Consider the following 22557-nt stretch of genomic DNA (forward strand, 5'->3'; position numbering starts at 1 on the left):
ACATTTTTGTAATTATCTTGGTAGCTGACAGAAAAGAAAACAACTCCAACTTAAATTTAGCAAGACTGCTCTATTTTCCTTCTTTCCTTCGGAGATCTATCTTCCTGCCTTGCCTGCCTTTTCACCTCTGAATCTTTCCTGAACTTCTTATTTAAAAAGAACAAAATTTATTTCGCCATAGATATAAAAAGTCAAGGGCAGGGGCACCTGGGTGGCTCAGTCGGCTAGGCATCCAATTCTTGACTTCAGCTCAGGTCATGATCTCACAGTTCGTGAGTTCAAGTCCCATGTCGGGCTCTGTGCTGACTGTGAGGAGCCTGCTTGAGGTTCCCTCTCTCTCCACCCCTTCCCCTCAAATAAGTAAACTCACCAAAAAAAAAAAAAAAAAAAGTTAAAAAAATAAAAGTAAAAGGCAGATTAGGTAGGTGATAGTTCATCATTAGTCCTGCTCAAACTTCGTTATAAAAGTACAATTTGTCCTTTATTCAATTGTTTTGTGTTTGATCACAGTTCAGACCGTAATTATTTGTGACTGTGCTAAGAATGGACTAAGGCTTAACTTCGCACTGAGCACCTACTAAAGCATGGCACTGTGTCAAGATTTAATAAGAACTGTACCAAAGCCAAATAATATTTGAGACATTTTAGCTGGCTCACCTTAAGAAAAACTACTATAAAACCTCAGATAACCAGAATTCTTACACATTACTACTTATTCTTTAAACGTGCAGAATGTAAAAAATAAAAGTTAACAAACAGTAAAAGAAGATAAAACATTTATTGTTAAAACATCTTTAATTCAGGAATCAAGCAGATCTTCCCGGCACACAGCCTATCTGGCTCCTGGATGAGAACCACACCAGAGCCGAAGACGAGAGCCAAGACTGACGAATCTGTACCAACACTTAGGTGGTTTCCCCTTGCACTTACTTGGATATTCTGCCGCCTGGTCCTATTACTGAAGTAATTCAAATAACATGTCCTTTAATAATACTTCCCACCTTATGTTTTAATAACCTATTTACCAATCTCACCAGTTTGAGAGAGGGCAGGGTCAGGGATCTTACTCTTTTCTGTGTCCCCCACCCCCCATCATAGTACTTGTCCAATGAAATCAATGAGGTCCTACAGCCTAAGGAAAAGCACAAGAATATGGGGGGCAGAGTGAGGGCAGCAATGAGAACCCGAGCACCTCCGAGTCCTGCCAATAGGAAGACCTGTACTCCCCCCACCGCAACGCACTTATGGATGGAGATGAAGACACACAACACAGACTCTATGGTAATGTTTGTGGTGGGTCACAGAGCCAAGGAGTCTCACCTCCAAGGCTGGAAAGATGATTCTCTTGCCGTGTATGTACTTAATCTCTATGACCCTTGTATGTGCTCACACAGAAAGGACACAAAGACATGAGCTGCAAAACCTGTGTGGCACCTACAGCAGGGGATGGAGAAACAACCATTCCATATGTTGAAGACATAAGAAGTACTCCACCTAACTTAGTGTACAATACTCATAATGAGAATTTACATATGGACATACTTCACTGAGGCCTACACAGAATATAACCACCAAATTCTTGCCTTATTCAGAAATACAAAGACCGTGACCATGTATCATTTCTTGCAAAATTTTTTGATCTCACACTCCAAGAGTAAAGTACAAGGGAGAGAAACTGAAGATTTTAAGAAAGCCTTTAAGAATGAGTAAGGTTTTAATATGGGGGAGACAGGAACAACATTCAGGGAAAGTGAGCACGTGGGGAAAGAAACCAGAAGCATTCAGGAAATTAGAGCCGATTTTGGGTCAAGTTTAGAGGAAATATAAAGGAATGAAAAGAACTTTTTCTTCAACTGCTAGTCATTCCCTAGTCTCTTCAGTCCACTAAAACAATTCTCACACTAAGTCACCCATGATCTTTTTCTTTTTTTTGGTCATTGTGGTAAATGACAAGTGTGGAAAGCGTGCCAGTCCTAAGTCTTAACAGGCCTCACAGTTTCACTATCACCCTCTCGGGAGCCAGCCACCACATGAAGAAGCTTGAACTAGACCACTGACTAATGAGACATCACGTGGAGATAGAAGCCACAGGGACAAGCAGCAAAGTGCCCAGGCAACAGCGAGAACCAAGGCCCCAGACTTAGGAAAACACCATCTTCAGTGTTCCAGCCCCAGTTACGCACCCAGCTGAATGAAGTCAACCCACAGAATCTTGAGAATAATAAACTGTTGTTTCAAGCCTCTAAAATGTATGATGATTTGTTACACAGAAATAGATAATGGTGCCATTAAATCTAGTGGAGAGTTTTCACATTTAGCTTCCCCCCACCAGCATTCAAAAAACTATTTACAACTCTTTAGAAAGACACTCTTCCTTTCCCTTTCACGCTAGAATATTCTCCCGGTTTTCCTCCTCTGGCTCTTCTTCCGTCTTCCTCCCTCACCCACAACCCAGACTAAACCTCCAATACCATTAAATGCAACAGATCCTCAAGGTTTAGTTTTAAGCCTTGGCCAATTTATACTCTAAACCCTCAACCCACCTACCCACAGCTTCGTTTACTATCTATACTCTGATAATATTAAACATTTTCAGATGCCCAGCCTAGATCTTTCTTCTGAGCACCAAATATTCTTCTGTCTACTTAACCACCTTCCCCTTGAATGGGTCAAAGGTACCTTAAACTCAACATGTTCAAAACTGAACTCGTGATTTTCCTCCACCCAAAATGATACTCTTTCAACATTTCCTAGCTCAATGAATGCTACCATAATCTCTCCAATATTGCAAGGAGTCAATTCCCTCTTCCTTACATCTTCAAATGTACTACGTGTAAGCAAATTTGGTTGATTTAACCTTCTAACTACCTCTGAAAATGACTGCTTCTTTCTATCTCTTCCACCGTCACCAAGTTCCTCGGCCAAGCTATTGGCAGAACTGATGCAACAAAGCCTAAATGGTCTTCCAACATCCATTTGTCTTCCTCTCCTCCACCGAGTACCTCCAAATAAAACCCTTGGATGGCCTCCTATTGCTTTTATACTGTAATAACATTATTTGCCATTGCTTCAAAGCCCCTTACGTGGTCAAGCCCAAGCTTCTTTTCCATTTTATACAATGATCCCTTTTCTTTAACGCTCTAAGTCACATTAGTCTTTTCTAGGCTTGTTCTCAAAACATATTCCCTTTGGGAAAAAGAGTCTTTGTACAGTCCCCCCACCTGATATGATCACCTTTCCCACTTTTTGCGTAGTAAATCTTACTCACCTCTTCAGATCTTAACTTTCCATGACCTCCTTGACTAGAACTAGTGTGCCCTTATTGTAAGCTCTTATGGCACATTTTTCTCTTTTTTGCAGGATATATTCTTGCAATTTTACTTTTACCTGTGCGATATTTTTATTAATCTTTGTCTTCTCAACTAGACCAATGGGGGGTCGGGGGGGAGGGCAGAGCTCCTGCTTGTTTTTTACTCATCATGTGATCCTCAGAACCTAGCACAGTGTCTGGTTCATAGAAGAAACTCAGTAAATATGGCTGAATGAATAAATGATGTATGGATAAGTAAGGCGACTGGCTAAACTGTGAAGGGTCCTAATCTAGTAGACGATAGAAAGCAATAAAACATTTTGAACAATAGAATAATGCACTCAAGTGGTGTGCTTTAGAATAATTACTGCCATGGTATGACAGATTGAAAAAAATAAAAAATTAGGAAGCTAATGTAATAGTTTAAGAAAAGCACCAGGGTGACTGATGGCAAAAGGAATAGGAACAAGAGGAAGAAACAAGTTAATGAAAGCAAAAAAAAAAGCAAGAGACTGATATAAAAAACAATTATAGATGAAAAAATATACAATATGTTATGTCCTAAGGCCATGACACTTTCTCTACCCCTGCTATTAAAGTGATGATTTAACATGCTCAAAATGACCAGAGTACTTAATATATAAAGCATAATTTTGTCAAACTACAAAACTAAATTTCAAATACACACACAACCAGAAAAGAATATTTTTCTTAAAAGATGTACAATAACATAAAAGTACTCAAAACTGTTAAATACTGTCTCAAATGATAAAGAATTCAACATTAAAACTATAATCAATTATAAAGTATTAGGTCAGAAGTTTAATTTAAAAGCATGTTGGTAAAGAAACCTTAAAAAATAGTAAAAGCTTTCTGAATCATTATGAGGATCATCATTTTCTAGGTAACTGAGAACACCTAATACTTCAAGTATGAAAAGTTTTCAAAAAACTTTCTACACTAAGTTATGTATATCCTTATCTTCTGGAAACAGACTGTACCCCCTAAAAATAATAAACTTTTCAAGAAGCAGAAAAAAAAAAATTTAAAGACATCTTGTTCATACCAAATACTGCCCCAAGTCACACAGGAAGTTAACAGCCTGACAATTCATCACTTGCTAAACTCTGTACCAGATTTTCAATTAAATCTTCCTGCTTAAATCATCTCATTCAGTCCTCCAACACACCTATTACTTATAACTTATGATTCTAAGGCCTATCATCAATTTAACATATTTCTTTGGTTCCGCAAAAGTTAACATTAAATGTGTATAAAAATTTCCCCCAACAACAGCACACAATTATCTATACAGCTCCATGACCCTTTCTTCTTCCAATACCACTAAGTTTGAGTTTCAAGATCATATAGTTTGAGTCTGTGTCTTCTCCATACTGGGTCTAGAGGTTCTTCTGAATCCCTTTTGGCTTTTAGAAATTAAGCAGAACATCAGTCATTTTTTATAGCTTGTTTAGCTCCTTCAGTTTAACCTTTAGTTTAACCTTTAGTTGAAGAGTATAATTCAAAGACTACCAGTGTTTCATCTGCATTTCCATTTGATTATTATCTCCATTTCAATTATAAGTTACGAGATGATACAATGCCTCTCTTTAAAAAGTTGACTTTGGGGGCGCCTGGGTGGCGCAGTCGGTTAAGCGTCCGACTTCAGCCAGGTCACGATCTCGCGGTCCGTGAGTTCGAGCCCCGCGTCGGGCTCTGGGCTGATGGCTCAGAGCCTGGAGCCTGTTTCCGATTCTGTGTCTCCCTCTCTCTCTGCCCCTCCCCCGTTCATGCTCTGTCTCTCTCTGTCCCAAAAATAAATAAACGTTGAAAAAAAATTAAAAAAAAAAAAAAAAGTTGACTTTGGCCAAATGTTTGATTTCTCAGTAACAGTTCTTCACAATCAGGGAAAGTTTTACTTTCAGAAGTCTGCAATTCTAAGTGCCTTTCTTTGCCTCACCTATTTATTGCATGTCTATTCCATGTATCATGTTTTTTCTCACTTCAGTGTTAATTCACCATACGGCAATAAGTTCTCTGAAAATTTTTAAGCAAGAATTAGGAAGCCAAATTTCTGTTAAACTTCTGTGAAACTTCTCATTAAAAATACATAACAATCAGATGTAATATATGAACTGTGTTTGGATTCTGATTCAAATAACTGTCAACATTTGTGAGACAATTAGGGAAACTGGGATATAGCCTAGATATTAGACTCTATTATTGATTGGACCCCTTATAATTTTTGGTAAGCTATAAATTAATTAAAAGTAATTTAACTTAATTATTTAAAACTTAAAATTAAAGGGCCCCTGGATGGCTCAGTGGGTAGAGCCATGTGACTCTTGATCTTAGGGCCGGGAGTTCAAGCCCCACATTGGGCTAGAGTTTACTTTAAAAAAAAAAAAAAAAAAAGATTAAATTTAAATTTAACAAAATGTCAAAATATATTTAAGTTTCATTTGGAGTATGGAACATTGCTGATGTATACAGACAGATACATTTTGCTGTCCTTAGATGTTAAAAGAGACATACAGAAGTTTTTATGAATGAAATATGATAGTGTTTGGAATTTGCTTTAAAATATTCCCACCAAAAATGTGTATGGGGGGCGGGTAGGAGCAGAACAGATAAAAACAAGACCAACAAAATGTGTGTAACAATTGAAGCTGGGTAAGGGTTCTTGATGTTTATTATTTTATTTTCCTTATTTGTATATATGTTTGAAAGCTCCACAGTAAAAGTTTTTAAAAAACTGGACATATGTGAATAAACACAATTAAAAATGCAAGTAATTAGAGCACCTGGGTGGCTCAGTCAGTTAAGCATTTGACTTCAGCTCAGGTCATGATCTCACGGTTTGTGAGTTTGAGCCCCACATCAGGCTCTCTGCAGTCAGTGCGAACCTGCTTTGGGTCCTCTGTCTGCCTCTCTCTCTCTGCCCCTCCTCTGCGTACTCTCTCTCTCTCAAAAATAAATAAACATTTAAAAATTTAATTTTTTAATGCAAATTAAGACTTTATGAAAAGAAAATGAGAATGGGAAGGAAATCTTACCTTCCTTTAGTAGCCCTTCTGTAAATATATTAGCCAAATGTTCATGTTAAACTGAAACATTTTAACTCTTTTAAGTAGAATATAAAAAATTCACCTAGGTGCTGACAGCTCAGAGCCTGGAGCCTGCTTCAGATTCTGTACCTCCTTCTCTCTCTGCCCCTCCCCCACTCATACTCTGTCTCTCTCAAAAATAAACATTAAAAAAAAATTTTTTTTTAAATTTCACATGACATGAGGTGCTAGCAAAGCAAATAAGCAAACAGTTCAGCCTGAATGAGACCTCAATGACCCACACCTATGCCTAAAACATGCACTGACGTAGGCATGAGCAGATACGAGTCCATCACTTGTTACCTCCCTGCTGAAAAAGCCAACACATTTCTCCTGATTTCAGAAAAGCTGAAGAGGGTAGGGAATGGGTAGACAATGTTTCTTAGAATCAAAGAAATATGGAATTATCATTTGGAGGTGGGAGGAGGGTAAGAAAACCTTGATACAAAGAGATGGATACATGTGTCCAAGTTACTGCAGGTTTAGGAAAAAACAAGATTTAAACCCACCATCTCCCATTTTGCTATATCTTTGTTATTTATTGGATTCATCCAATGTTTACACTGTGCCATATACTGTCACCTTACTAAAATATGTTTTTCTGTCTGACTTTATAGCAAATAATTCAGAATGCTGCTTTCTGGGTTCTTGTGTTTGCTTACCTACATCACAACTTTTGTGTATCAGCTTTCTAATCTTTACAATATATAACAAGGTTACACTCAGACACATATATACATACACATAAACAATGTTGGTTTACAGCAAAAATTAATAACTCACGGGGCCCCTGGGTGGCTCAGTCTTGGGCGTCTTCGGCTCAGCTCATGATCTCATGGTTTGTGAGTTCCAGCCCCACATCGGGGCTGACAGCTCAGAGCCTGGAGCCTGCTTGGGGTTCTGTGTCTCATTCTCTCTCTGCCCCTCCCCCACTTGTGCTCTGTCTCTGTCTCTCAAAAATAAATAAATGTAAAAAAAAATTTTTTTTTAGGGGCACCCGGGTGGCTCAGTCAGTTAAGCGTTCAACTTCGGCTCAGCTCATGATCTCATGGCTCATGAATTCGAGCCCCACGTCAGGCTCTGTGCTGGCAGTTCAGAGCTTGGAGCCTGCTTCAGATTCTGTGTCTCTCTCTGTCTGCCCCTCTCCCAACTTGTGTTCTGTCCCTCTCTTTCTCTCTCAAAAATAAATAAACATTAAAAAATTTAAAAAATATATTTTTTAATAATTCACTATAAAATTTAAAGTCATATGATGATCTGAACATATGCATTAAAAACAGACAAAATTCAATACCCATTCATGATTAAAAAATAATAATAACTCAGCAAACTGGGGACAAAAGAGAACTTCCACAATCTGATAAAAGGAACATAACCAAAAACCTACAGTTAACATCACACTTACGTGGTAAAAGGTTTCACTCCCCACCCCATCTCCCAAGATAAGGAACAAGGCAAACATGTCCATCCTCACTGCTTCTACCAGCACATTTAGGCAAGAAAAGGAAATAAAAAGCAATCAGATATGGAAAAAGTAGAAGTAAAACTGTCCATATTCACAAACAACATGATTCTGTATGCTAAAAAATCTAGAAAAAGCTACTACATGGTATGTGAATTTAGGAAAGTCAGAGATTACAAGGTCAAAATACAAAAATCAACTGCATTTCTATGTGCTAGCAACAATCAGAAATTGAAAGCAAAAAGACCAATTAACAATAGCATCAAAATATATAAAAATTACATACATGTAAACTACATATATGAAAAGTACAAACACTGCCAAGAAAAATTAGCCTTAAAAATTCTGAGAGATATACCATCTCCATGGATTAGAATAACTAATAATGTAAGGTGTCGCCTTTTCCAAAGTAACTTTACAGATTCAGTGTAATTCCAATCAAAACTATAGCAGGTGGGGCAGCTGGCTGGCTCAGTCAGTAGTCAAGGATGGGACTCTTGATTTGGGGGTCATTAAGTTAAAGCCCTCCGTTGGGCATACAGCTTACTTAAAAAACAACTGTGGTAGGCTTTCTTGTAAAAATTATCAAGCTACTTCTAAAATGATATGGAAATTCAAAACACCTGGAATACACAGAACAATTTTGGGGGAAAAAAAAAAAGCTGGAGACTTTAACTGACCTGTAGATTTATAAAACCAATAGACTAGACAGTGTTGTACTGGCAAGAGACAGACACAAAAATCAAAATAGAATAGAAAGCTCAGAAACAGACACAAATGGCCAACTGATTTTCAACAAAGATGCCACAACAATGCAATGGGGAAAGGATTATCCTTTTAACGAATGGAACTGACACAATTAGCTAACGATGTGTCAAAAAATGAAATCTCAATACTTTCCTCCCATGAGACATAAAAATTCTAAATGAATCATGACTCTGAAAGTAAGAGCTTACACCATAAAACTCCTTGAAGAAAATATAGGGAAAAATCTTAGTAACACTGGGCTAGACAAAAATTTCTGTAACAGGATACAGAAAGCACAAACTATGAAAGAAAAAATTAATTTAAAACATTTGCTCTTCAAAAGACACTGTAAAAGGCAAGACATAGATTAATAGGAAACATTTGAAAAACATGTATCCAATAAAGGACATGTATCGAGAATATGTAAAAGATTCTTAAAATTCAGTACTAACAACACAATCCAATAAAAAATAGGCAAAGGTTATGAACACTCACTTCACCAAAGAAGATATACAGATGACATATAAATATACGAGAAGATGTTCAACACCATTAGTCCTGAGGGAATGCAAACTAAAACGAAAATGAAATTCCACTACACACCCTCTCTGTTGTCTAAAATTTAAAAGACTGAAAAAATTCAAGTGTTGGAAGGATGGAGAGCAACTAGAACTCCCGTATATTCCTGGCAGGAATGCAAAAGTAGTACAGCCACCCCAGTGAACAGTTTGGCAGTTTCTTATAAAGCTCCATATACACTTAGCATATCACCCACCAGCTATACTACTATGTATATGCCTAAGAGAAGTGAAAACTTATGTCCACAGAAGGACCTATACGCCAAGTACGCAGTGGCTTTATTCATAACGATCAAAATAAATGGAAAAACCTAAATGTTCTATCTAGTGACTGAATGAGCAAACTGCAGTATAGCTAGACACTGGACTATTACCCGACGATAAAAAGGAACAAACCACTGACACAGGAAGCTGTGTGGATGCATCTCAACAGCATTATGCTAAGTGAAAGAAAGCAAGACCCAACAGACTATGTATACTCATGCGTCCACTTATGTGACATTCTAGAAAAGGTAAAACTAGATAGATAGACGGAGATAGACAGATAGACAGTCAGATACAGTGACAGAAAGCAGATCAGTTGTTTCCAGGAAATGACGACAGAAATTAACTGCAAAGGGGCATGGCGCAACAAAATGTTTTTGGAGTTATAAGACATATTTTACATCATAACTGTTGTTGACACAATGTTTATTCTGTCAAAACTCGTGTTTTATACTTGAAAGTACTATACTTATACTGCATATAAATTATGGCTAAACAAAAAGGACAATAAAAACAACAAAGCAAACATAAACCAATACAGAGTACCATATCCAGTGGCACAAAAAAAAAAAAAAAAAAAAAAAAAATGGGCAAGTGGCAAAAATCTGCAGAGAATTAAAAGTTCCTGTTTTCAAAGAAATTGGATCAATTAGTAGTAGTTCCCAAGCTATGGCAGAGCTAAGAATAAGGCAACACTTATGAAGTAACTGCAGAAAAATAATATACATATATAATCAAATGCTAAATTTTGCGGTGTTTATAAGTGCTGTAAAAATCATTCATGGTATGAATATCAACTGAGTAGCTACTCTATGCCAGGCACTGGGGTTACTGTGGTAAACAAAAGGAACACACATTACCTGTAACTAGAGATTATGCTAAAGGCTATGAGGAAAAAGGGCTTTTGTTTTTTTAAAGGTCAAAACAAAATCTTAGGCTCCAGTCTTAACTAATGGAGATCACACCCACTGGTTAGTCTCTTGTCTTGATAAGTTTCTAAATATTTCTATATCCCCCTAAGACCCTGTCTTTCCTGACAGCATCAGCGTCGCCTTCCCTGTCTTCTCTGGCCTCTACGAGAATTAGAAGCTCTCCTTTTTGTACTGTAATAGAAAATAATAAAAACAGTAACATTTCTTAAGCTCTTATTATCTCATTTAATTATTACAACAACCATGAGATATAGTTATTATTGTCCCCATCTTAAAAGCTGAGGAAACTAAAGCTTCAAACAAGAGAGAATTAGGTTACATCTTTAATGTAGGATTCCAGGTCTGGAGCAAAAATGCACAAGATAAACCTAGAACAAACTGTCATACTAGAAAGTAGTTTCGAAAGCTTTTAAAATAAAATTAATTTCTTTAACATACATCTTATTTCAGAAACTGCTAACTGCTTCTTAAGATCTAATCTCTCTTCCTTCTAATCAAAACCCCCAAATTTTAGCTAGACACATAGCCACCCAAGCAGAGATTACATGCTTTGTTCTGCCTCACTAAGTATGGTCAAGTTCTGGTTGATGGACTTTGCTTGGAGCTGCTACATACAAGTTTTACGTCACGCTCACATTAGGTGGCTGCCTGCCCTCCATATTCTTTACTCCTTCCCACAGGGTGAAATTCATTTGTAGCACTGAACTAGGTAGAGTACATTGTTAAACCAGTTACCAACTCTACACATAAAAGCAAAGACAAAACAAAAAAGGAGAAGGAACCTAGGACTTAGACACAGTTTGGAGCAAAACCACCCTACCTCCCACACCACTAACCACTTCTGTCTTTGATGTGAGAGAAAAATTTTCCATCTTTTTAAAGCCACTGTTACTTTTGTCCAATTACAGGAGCTGAACCAATACCCTAAAAAATAAATTTGGCAGAAGATTTTCAGAATTCTTGAAGGTTCAACTAGATGCCTGTCAGTTTGTTTGCTTTGTTGCAGAACATGCAGAGAGGCACAAAATGTGTATTAAAGGCAGAGAAGCACACGTTCTAAACCAAATTAATGATAAACGCCTTTGTGATTTAATAAATAGAAAGCTGGCACCTGCAGGATCAAGTCCCACTCTAATGCCAATTACTCAGATTTGCTCAGATAATATGGATGAAAAAAAGCTTCAAATAAAATGTTAACATTTTTGGTGAATCTGAGTATTCCTTAAATTTCGTTCCACAAATATAACACAGCCTTAGTTCTTCCTCAGAACAAATAGTAACAACAACAAACCCACGTAACTAGGATTAGGCCCTTAAATTTCATTTCAGTTTCCTCCTTCCCAGTAAATGTAGGAATAGTTCTAAGACTCAAAACTTAGTCCTTCAACTTCCTTTTTCTCCCTAAGGTTTTACCCTTCAACAGTTATAACCCTCAATTATTGTTCTGATTATTTCCATGAACAGTTGAACAGCCAAAGATACCAAAACTGAAATTATCTGGTTGAGAAAAAGGTATATGCAAGAAATCTACTATCCCAGGATTTGCTGCTTAGGATTAAAGAACCAATGCACTCTGTTACAGCATCTTTAGATTTCTTCCCAGTATGAGAGTTTTATTAACGAGGAAAGGTTTACTAAATGCCACTGAATTATGCAAATTTCATCTCAATAAAACAATATACAAACTTTAGCACAAGCCAAGCCCTTTACCAATCCAGTTAAGGAAAACTCCAAGAAAGAACAAAGATGGAAGAAGGACAGAAAAGATAACTAAGAATAATGAGGATAACAGTAATGGATAAATTCAGAAGTCAGAAGAGAGACACAGATGGGAAAAAAATATATCAAAGAAATAAGTTAAAATATAGGAGTTTCCAAACTGAAAGACGTGTGATAGGCCACCACAAAATCTAGTGGCAATAGAAGCTTACAAGTAACAGAATGAATATAAACTGGGGTAAGAGTGATAAGAGTTAAGCCCCAGAAGTACAGAGAAAAAAATGTGACTAAATGCCTAAAAGCTTTATAGAAGGTAGCATTTGCCCAGTGTCTCAACAAATACTGAGTACATTTTGGGAAGAGAGAGGTAGGAAGAGATAGGAAGCACCCCAGAATCATGGAACAGGCACCGGTAAATAAAGTGTGATGGACTCAGTGAACAACATTTTGGTGTTGGTGAAGCACTCAGATGCAATGTAAACCAAATAAAGCATGGGGAAAGTTGGGATCAAATCATAAAGGGCCTTTTATACCTGGTAAAGGGAGTATAGATATCCCAAGGTAGGAAACAAAAGGAAAAGGGAGAATGCCCAAGTGCTTAGCATCAAAACTCAATGAGAAAGATAAAGGTGGCTGGGGGCGGCAACATGGGAGAAAGGGGACAATAGGTACAAACTTCCAATTATAAAATAAAGAAGTCAGAGAGCTGTCATATACAGCATGGTAACTACTGTTAATACTGTATTGCATATTTGATAGTTGCTAAGAGAGTAGATCTTGAAAGCTCTCAACACAAGAAAAAAATTTTTCTGTGTAGTAATTAATGTTAACTAGACTTTATTGGAGTGATCATTTCATAATATATACAAAATATCAAATCATTATGTTGTATATCCAAAACTAATGTTTATGTCAATTATATCTCAATAAAATACACACCCTCCCCGAGAGCAGCAATGCTCTAACAGTTTGTGCTGTAACACCATTTGCATGCTTAAAAATTAATGAGGACCCTAAAGAACTTTTGTTTATGTGGGTTATATCTATAAACTGACACCATCTCAAAAATTAAAAGTAAGAAAGTTAAAAGATAATGGCTAGAAAAACACATCTTGGTAATCTGTTTAGAGATGGAAATCTGTATATACTGATGGATGAAGCTGTGGGAATAAATGAAATTGCCTGAAATGAACAGGTCAAATGTAAAGGCAAAAAAAAAAAAAAAAATCTAAGTAACAAGGGGACAGATAGGCATAAAGCAAGATCAATGATTAAATGGAACCAAAAGCCAAATAAAAGCCAGGAAAATATAAACCCAGAAGCCACTTTTAAGAAAGAGTGTTCAATAATGCAGGCAAAACTTCATGGAAGAGAAAACTCAAAAACCTATGAATGAATTTGGAAAAAGAGAAAGCATTATTGACCTTACTAAGAATGGAAGAAGTCAGAATGTAACAGATTAAAGAATAAAAAAGAAGGTAGCAAAGTCAAGGGGATATCAGAAATAATTCCTAAATTTGCTACAAAAGGAAACAAGATTTAAGAAAATCATTAGAAAGGAAAATAGGGTACATGAGGGTAAAGACACAAGTTTTTCCCTTTGTTTTGTTTCATGTTTTTAGAATGGCTGACCCAGGGAGGCAGAATTATACAACCATCACCACTACGTAATTTCAGAACACATCCATCACCCAAAAGAGAAACCCCATGCGCATTAGCACCAACTCTTACCCTCAACCCCAGCAACCCTTATATATTTCTGTTTCAATGGAATTGCCTATTCTGAGGATTTCATAGGAATGGAATCATGTAGTAACTAGGCTTTTGTATCTGGCTTCTTTTACTTAGCATGTTTTCAAGGTTCGGCCATGTTGTAGTATGTCAGAATTTCATTCCCTTTTAAGGCTAAACAGCATTCCATTGTATGTATATACCACACTTTGTTCATCTGTTCATCAGTTAATGAACACTGGATTGTTTCTACTTTTTAGCTATTATAAATGATACTGAGACATTTTATGTGGACTTACTTTCATTTCTCTTGGGTACATACCAAGAAATGGAGTTTGGGGGTAATAGGTAACTCTACGTTCAACTTCTTGAGGAACTGCCAACTAATTTTCCGTAGGTAGCAGCTGCATCATTTTACATTCTCACCAGTAATGTATGAGGGTTCTAGCTTCTCTACATTCTTACCAATATTTGTTACTATACATTTTTTTAATTATAACCATGATAATTGGCATAAAGTGGTATTCCATTATGGTTTTGATTTGCATTTCCCCAATGACTCATCATGCTAAACACCGTTTTCATGCACTTATTGGCAATTTGTATGTCTTTAGAGAAATATCATTTCAAATCCATTGCCTATTTCTCAATTGGGCTGTCTTTATTTTTGTGTTATAGCAGTTCTTTTTATATGCTGGATACTAGGCCCTTATGAAGATATATGATTTGCAAATATTTTCTCCTGTTATATGGTCTTTTCTTGATAATATCCTTTGAAGCACAAATGTTTTTAACTTTGATGAAGTTAAACTTTTCTACCTTTTCTTTGAATGTGCTTCTACTGTCATATCTAAAAAACCACTGCCTAATCCAAAGTCATGAAGAGTTAGCCTATATGTTTTCTTCTAAGAGTTTCAGCTGTCACATTTACACTGCCCACATATTTTGATTTCATTTTTGTATATGGTGTCAGGCAGGGGTCCAACTTCACTCTCTTGCATAAGGATATCCATCTAGTTGTCCAGTACCACTTGTTGAAAAGATTCTTCTTTCCCCATTAAACTCTTGGCTTCCCTGTTGAAAATCAATTGACCACAAACGTATGGGTTTTATTTCTGACCTCTCAATTTATCCATTGATTTAGACGTCTATCCTTATACAGTACTGTACTGCTTTTTGTTTTCTTTTTAAATCCCACACTAGAGTGTAAGGTGCAATAAACCTGAAGTAAAAAGAAAAAACCCAACAGACTAGTCCTAGCTATGCCTCTCAATTGAGAATCAGCTCTACTAACATTCATTTTCCTCACTGTCACAGAATTGGGAGTTGAGATGTGAAATTACCTTGAAACAATGAAAAGTAACAAAATTAAGTCTTACACATTATTTTCTTAATGATTACATTCAATATAAATTATTTTGGCGGCCAGGAATAAAAGAAGGTAACATAGTAAGAATCTGTTTCTAAGAAACAGTGCCTAGCACATAGTAAGCCCTCAATAAATTATTTTTATTAACCATTTTCCAATTGCTTTGCATTCTTTTCATTCGTTTTCAATGACTATTAAAATTATGAAAAACAACTGACAAATTAAAATCACCATACTTCAGGTTCTTCCTTTAGCAATTATTTCCTCGAAAAAAAAAAAAATCAAGTACATTTCCCTTAGGCTATTTTTGCTTTTTATTTATTTTTTAATGTTTGTTTATTTTTGAGAGAGAGAGTCAGAGCGCATGTGGGAGGAGGGGCAGAGAGAAAGGAAAACACAGAATCCGAAGCAGGCTCCAGGCTCCAAGCTGTCAGGACAGAGCCCGATGCGAGGCTCAAACCCACAAGCAGAGAGATCATGACCTGAGCTGAAGTCGGACGCTTAACCGACTGAGCCACCCAGGCGCCCCCTATTTCTAGCTTTTTATGTTATTATCCAATACAAGCATTTAAGACAGTTCTCCTCATATGATATTTAATAAGGAAAGGAAAATTAAGAAATTATTAGTCAAAGGGAATTCTATAAAATTTAGTTAATAATCTGAATCATTTAGTTGGTAGTTTCCACATAGTTACTTACAATGCATATCCTTTAAGTTAAAAAAAAATTTCTTTTTTTTAATCTAGTAAATTTAAGAACAGTATCTGTTCAGAGGAAAGAGCACTTATTACTTGGCAATCAATGATATGAAAATAATTCTTTCACAAAGTTTTACTCCAACAAATTTCAATGGTGAGGTCTAATATGTTAACAACTTTATTGAAAAATAATTACCCACCATAAAATTCACCCATTTTAAAAGTGTCCAATTACTTTTGGTAAATTTGCGTAGTTTGCCATCACTACTATCCAGTTTTAGAACATTTCCAGACCTCAGAAAGATCCTTCATCCCCATTTGCAGTCAGTCCCCAGCCCACCCCAGGCAACCACTAATCTACTTTATAGATGATCCATAAAAATGGAATCATACAATCTGTGGTCTTTTGCATCTAGCATAATGTTTTGGAAGTTTGTCCATGTTATATAGCATGTCAGTACTCCATTTCTTTTTATTGCTCAATATTATTCCAAGTTCCTTTATTTTATTTCTGGCATAAAATGACCCACAGACAATTTTGTCTTTTATAAGGAGGTTTAAAAAAAAAAAAAAAGGTGCCAACATTACCTACAACTTGTTTATTCTACACTACTGCTACTATCTTTCTAAAATCCAAATCTGATCACTTTCTCCTATACCAAAATCTCTTCAATGGTTATTACCATCAACCTCTAAGACAGTCTACATTCCTTGGCAGGGCATACACAATGGGCCATGCCATCTGTCCACGCTCATTTCCTGCTGCTTCTTTCCTGAACATTCTGTCAACTATCAGTGCTGAGGTGTATAAGGTTCTCTTCCTGTCTTTATGCCTTATGCTCATCTACTTCCTTTTATGCTTTTACACTCATCTGCTTCACAAACTTGAATTAATCTTTCAAAGTCCAACCTCAGACATCATTTCCCAGCGCCACCCTCACTTTCTCAGCAGCTTGTGCTGTAATCATTTCACTTCTTACACCATGACCTGTTGACCTCTCTGTCACCAAACTCATACTCCTAGCACCCAACCTTTTGTCTGAATATCACTGGTTTCAAGAAGTATTTGTTCAACTAAACAATACATTCTGACCACCAGTATTTTCTGCTCACCTCATTAAGCAAGATCAACTACACTCTAAAACTCATGGTGAAAAGGACCTGAAAGTAGTATAACGCAATTCAGTGGTCTACAAAACAAGACAGACTCCAGAGGTCAGCAAACTATGGCTCACCAGCCAAATTCAGCCCATGTTTGTTTTGGTAAATAAAATTTTATTGACTACAGCCACACTCACTGGTTCAACACATTGTCTATGGCTGTTTCTGCCCTACAGCAACAGAACTGAGTAGTTTTAACAGATCATATGGGCTGAAAAGCCTACAATGTTTACTACCTGGCCCTTTAAGTTTGCAAACTCCTGGTATACATTATGGTGTGAGGGAAGAAAATATCAGAATTTCCTTTGTATAAGTTTTTTCATCTCATCTTTAAAAATTTCTATTTTTGTAGATATTTTCTAATATTAATATAAGGTGTGTGTATATATACGTGTATATATATATATATATATACACACATTTATACATTTATAATATCTAAACATAAAAATGTACAAACATTGGGGATAGTGCATGCCCATATTATTTTTTCATTTTTACTAATACAGGCAACTCAACAACAACAACAAAATAAATACATAGATAAAAACCCTATTGAGTCTTAGGACAAATTTTTAGAGTTTACTTGAAAATTTGGCAACCAAGAAGTTATTATATGACAACTGGGTTTTGTAAGTGCTTCAAAGCACAGAGAAAGAAGTCTAGAACGAAACTTTTTCCAAAACAAAATGCTCAATGCATCTCTAAAAGATCTTTTTATTGAGTCTAAAAATGTTATTCACATAATGCAACAGTCCTAATATTCTTCAAGTTGAATGCAATAGAATACGAACTACATAAACTACTTCAAAGGTAGTTAATTTTTCTTAATTATAACAGACAAATCAAATGCAAACTTTTCCATCAGAATCCTGAAGCCCAACTGCCTGATACACATGATCAATACATGATATACAAATTAACACATGATAAATATATAAACTCAGAGATTACCTCACTAGCTAATTTTTTTAATCCATCTGTACTTATCTGATTTTATAACCAAAATGTTCCTTAGCTATGATAGTAGGCTACTGACATTGAAGACAACAGATACTAACCTAAGGTTCTGAAGGGCCCAGGAAATCTCAAACTCCTCCCCTTACAGATCTTAAGGTTAAGAGGTTATTCGTTTCCAGCAACTCAAAAGTTGGGGTCTGATCATCATCACCAACAAATGTATAAACTAAAGTTAATTTACCAGTTGAACCTGGATTTGTCAAGTTAGGGTTGTCATTCTATGTTGAATCATATTCTCCAACCAATAGTCACAGCCCCCAGAGAGAACTACACTCTACTCTGCTCACCTTTAAGGCTTTTTCTGAGGCCTTCCGAGATGACTAGCATCAGACTTTTGAGGAAGGCTAGCCATTAGACAAGGCTTTTCCCCACGATCTGACTGCTTGAAGTGACATCCAGGATCAGGTCGATCCTGTATCCAGGAATCATGACCCTCCCTGAGGCACCAGTCATCATGAGACAGTCAGTGCACTTTGGCACTTCTTGAAAACCACTGGGCTGCTCCTTTAGCTGAAAGGAAAAAAAACATCAAAACCACAACAAACAAAACAAAGGGGGAAAAATCAGTAATTCAACCTGAAAAGACAGAGCGTGGGGAAAAATAAACCAAACAGCCTTGTCTAGATCAAAATGCAGCCTTGCCTTGATGTAAAGACCATAGTTCCAGTCACTGCATAGTTTATTCCTAATACACAAATCTAAAAAATTTTATATCTATTTTATAACGTCTGAAAAGAACAATTGAAAATGGAGGTTTATATAAAATAACTATTTATGGAACACAGGTAAGTAAGTATAATGAAGGTATTTATAAACAACTAACAGCCTATGGCTTATGGGATTGTGCCTCACCAGTATTGAGACCAATACTCAACTTTTTCATGCTCTCAAACTGTAATCTGACTTAGAGAGGCATAAAATACATCTAACAGGCTCACTTTCACGGAGTTTAACTGGCAGAAAACTACCAGTGCAGTTAAAGCCAATCTACAACTATTCTTAAATCACATACTGATAAACAGAAAAGAAACTGGGTTTGCATCCTCTTCAGTGGACTTCACACTAGTACAAGGTGTCCTCACACACACAATGCTGTTCTCCCAGCATTCTCAAGTTCAATGTTCACACTTACTTGAAATAAGCAATTTTAAATGTTCATATCACTATGACTTAAATTTAAAAACTTAAGGACCTGATAAATAAGTAATAAAATGACTTAAGATTTACTTAATCTGCTTCAAAATACAAACTCTATCAAAATTTAGAGATAAATTCTGCTTATTTCTTTGTTTTTAAATACAAAATACTTTTCTTAGGACATAATGTTAAAAGGCAAGAAAAAGTCTTTGAACTATTGTTTTAAAAGTTGGCTTGTAACTCCTTTAAAATATTGGTACCCTCAAGATATTTTACCAAACAATTATTTTATATTCCTTTCTACTATATATCCAATATCCCCATTTCAGTTAACACTAACAACATCCACACAGATCTCAAGTTGGAAACTCTGAAATACAACTAGGCCGTCTGTATTTTTTTTTTTTACTTGTTTGAGAATATGGTTAAAGCTACAGACCTCTGTCCCCCAGAAAAATGTGGATAACTGCACAAATGGACAATGTCTAGTATGTTTTCAGGCAATTCACAGAACCCTCTAAAGCCCAAGCATGGACCCTGGTTCAGAATCCCTTTCAAAGGCTGATTTTTTTTCTCCTACTTTACCATCTCTGAAGACCTGCCTAGTTAGCATACCCATCAAATCTCTCACATTTCTGCCCTTCTATCCAGCACTGGCTTAGTTTTAGCACACCCCATGTTTCTCCTGGATTATTTCATGTCGTTTGCTAATTCTTCCCAGTTTACCATCCTTCAACCTATCTTCTTTCACCCCTGCAGGCAGCGTAAGCTTACTAAAATGCAAATCTGATCATGAGACTCCACTGCTGCTCAACACCTCCAATACTTCCTCTGCAAATGTTAACAGAATGATGTCTAGTCTCCTTAGGGGGTTCTTCTGGCCTCTACCTACATTTCAAGGAACCACTTCTCTTGCCTATGCTTTCTATACTCTACTCATATAATTTCACGTCTCTCCATATACTGTTTTCATGCCTTCATATTTTCACACACTATTCCCTCCTCTTGAAATATCATGGCTCAATTCCTTACTCATCTCTCATAACCTAGTTCCCGTTTATGCTCTCTCAAAAGCTTTTATTTCTGCCATGAGATTTATCTCAGTGTGTTACAAATGCTTATTTCCTTGCCTATCTTCAAATATGTCTTCTGGAGGCAAGAGTCTTGCTTAATTTCATCTTTGTGTCCCCAATACCTAGAAAATAGTAGTACTAAATATAAATGTATGGTGTGCCACTATTCTTGTACACAAGCAAAGTTACTATACCACACCCACACCCACACACACACACACAATTACTGATGAACTAATCTAAAATATACTTTAAGAATTGAAAATCAGAACAATTCATTAGAGAAGGGTATTTTAGCAGGAACTCTCTAGAAAGCAAAAATTAAGTGTAACTATCACCAATTCTTTATAAATTGCCCTCATCTGAGTCAAGGGTGTGTGTGTGTGTGTGTGTGTATGGATATATATATATATATATCCATATTAAATATATATTTACATATATATATAATGCTAGCTATGAATATCCATACCAGGAATTAAAGCACAATAAGGATAACAGAATACTATGCAGTCCTTTGGATAAAAACTCCTTAAGCCAGTGATAGCAAGCACATGACAGATAATATGAATTAATTACTCCTTTTTTCTTATCCTCTCCTTTCCTACCTCATCTCATATTCAGGGTCTAAAAGCCCTCCTCAAACTCGGCATACCACAAATGCAGTAATTATAGACTGACTGTGGTCAGCACACATGTTAGTATTTCAGGGCTATCCAATAATCGATTCTAAATCATATCAAACACAGTAAAAAATATTCACAGAAGACCTAGTCCATATTCCCGGGAAGCCCATTCCCAAGTTTAACAATTCCAAAGGTCAACAATTAATTTTTATCTTAAAATATTTTGCTAGCATTGTAAGTCAAAAATGGTGAAGGTGTTTTGTTAAAGTTGTTCACTTTCAAATGTGTTTTTTATAGTTTAAAATACATATTTGTAATTATATTGTATTCTAAAACTGGTTTTCAAATATGTGTATCAGAATCAACTGGGACATTTTCAAAAATACAGATTCCCAGGTTCCTGTCACGATCAACTAAACTAACATTTTCAGAATTAGAGCTGAGCCATAAATATTTTATAAAATACCCTAGGTGATTTTGATGCAGCCATTTGAAAACTAACGTTCTAAATATTATAGTAGTCTATATATGGAAAAGCTGCAATCAGAAGGGTAATAGAAACATCTCTAAGTAAATTTTTCCTTACATGTATGGCGTCTCTGATTGCTTATTGGTTCTGACAGGCTAATAAAATGCAAGGTGAAACTGCCTCACCTGCTGAATAAAAATTATTTTGATATATCTTACCACAGAATTCTAGATAATAGATTACTTATTGTAGCCATACAGCTTCATTAAAGAATGATAAGCCAGTATTTTAAAAAAATTATTCTATTGAAATGTTTGGCTAGGGGCAATCCATCCTTAAAGGGTTTTTCATTCCACGTGCCCTTGAAAAAAGATACATTCAATAAGAGTACTGTAAATGTGTTGCTGAAATTCACTATAGGTTATCGAATTGAAACATTTCATCAACTTCTCTTAATTATAAATTTGTATTATAATTTACATATTTTCAATATACATATATTTTGTTTATATATGTATATAAATGTATATATAATATTTTTATATATTATATACATATATACATATTACCATTTACATATTTTCAGTTTTCAATTGCAGATGTTTATACATTTCTATAGCACACTAGGAATAATAAATCCAGGAGTTGAGAGAATAGGGCCAAAAATATGGGTATAAAAAGAAAATACAAATGATCCGTATCCAACAAATTCTTATTAAATGTCCTTAGAAAGTTGAATTGATAGAGACTAACATATACAGCAATGTTATACATATGTTTAGAACATTTAAATCACAAACTACTAAGACACAAATTACTGAGTCCCTAGAAATCAGTAAGAGGCATCACTGCTAAGGGATGAATGAAAACTCAAAAAAATGCATTTACACACAGATCCTTTGGGTACATTCTATGATACTCCAATGACATTCCTCAAGATTTCTTAGAGGTTTTTTTAAAAAGAAAAAAGAACGAAAAAGTTGCTCCAAAATTCTAAGTGTACTGGGGAAAAAAACAACTATTTTAAATATGTATTAAAAGTCTTGACTGATATAATTAAAATAGTTTTGACACAGGGCACCTGGGTGGCTCAGTCCGTTAAGCATCCAACTTCAGCTCAGGTCATGATCTCACGGTTCATGAGTTTGAGCCCC

At 35.9% G+C, this 22557-nt stretch overlaps 1 protein-coding gene across 2 annotated transcripts in view; it reads right to left on the reverse strand.

Annotated features, from left to right (window-relative positions):
- INTS6 (integrator complex subunit 6) overlaps window positions 1–22557 on the reverse strand; it is a 91538-nt gene that overhangs the window by 40690 nt on the left and 28291 nt on the right. The window contains exon 1 of one of the 2 annotated variants that reach the window (XM_086712685.1): window positions 18386–18524. The exons of the other annotated variant lie outside the window; for it this stretch is intronic. The gene's annotated coding sequence lies outside the window, so the exon portion shown is untranslated. Of the gene's footprint in view, window positions 1–18385; window positions 18525–22557 lie in introns of those variants that run through there. 2 annotated transcript variants of the gene reach the window in all.

Source organism: Puma concolor, chromosome A1, assembly GCF_028749965.1.
Source record: "Puma concolor isolate L17-30 chromosome A1, mPumCon1.1.hap2, whole genome shotgun sequence".
Classification (NCBI taxonomy): domain Eukaryota; kingdom Metazoa; phylum Chordata; class Mammalia; order Carnivora; family Felidae; genus Puma; species Puma concolor.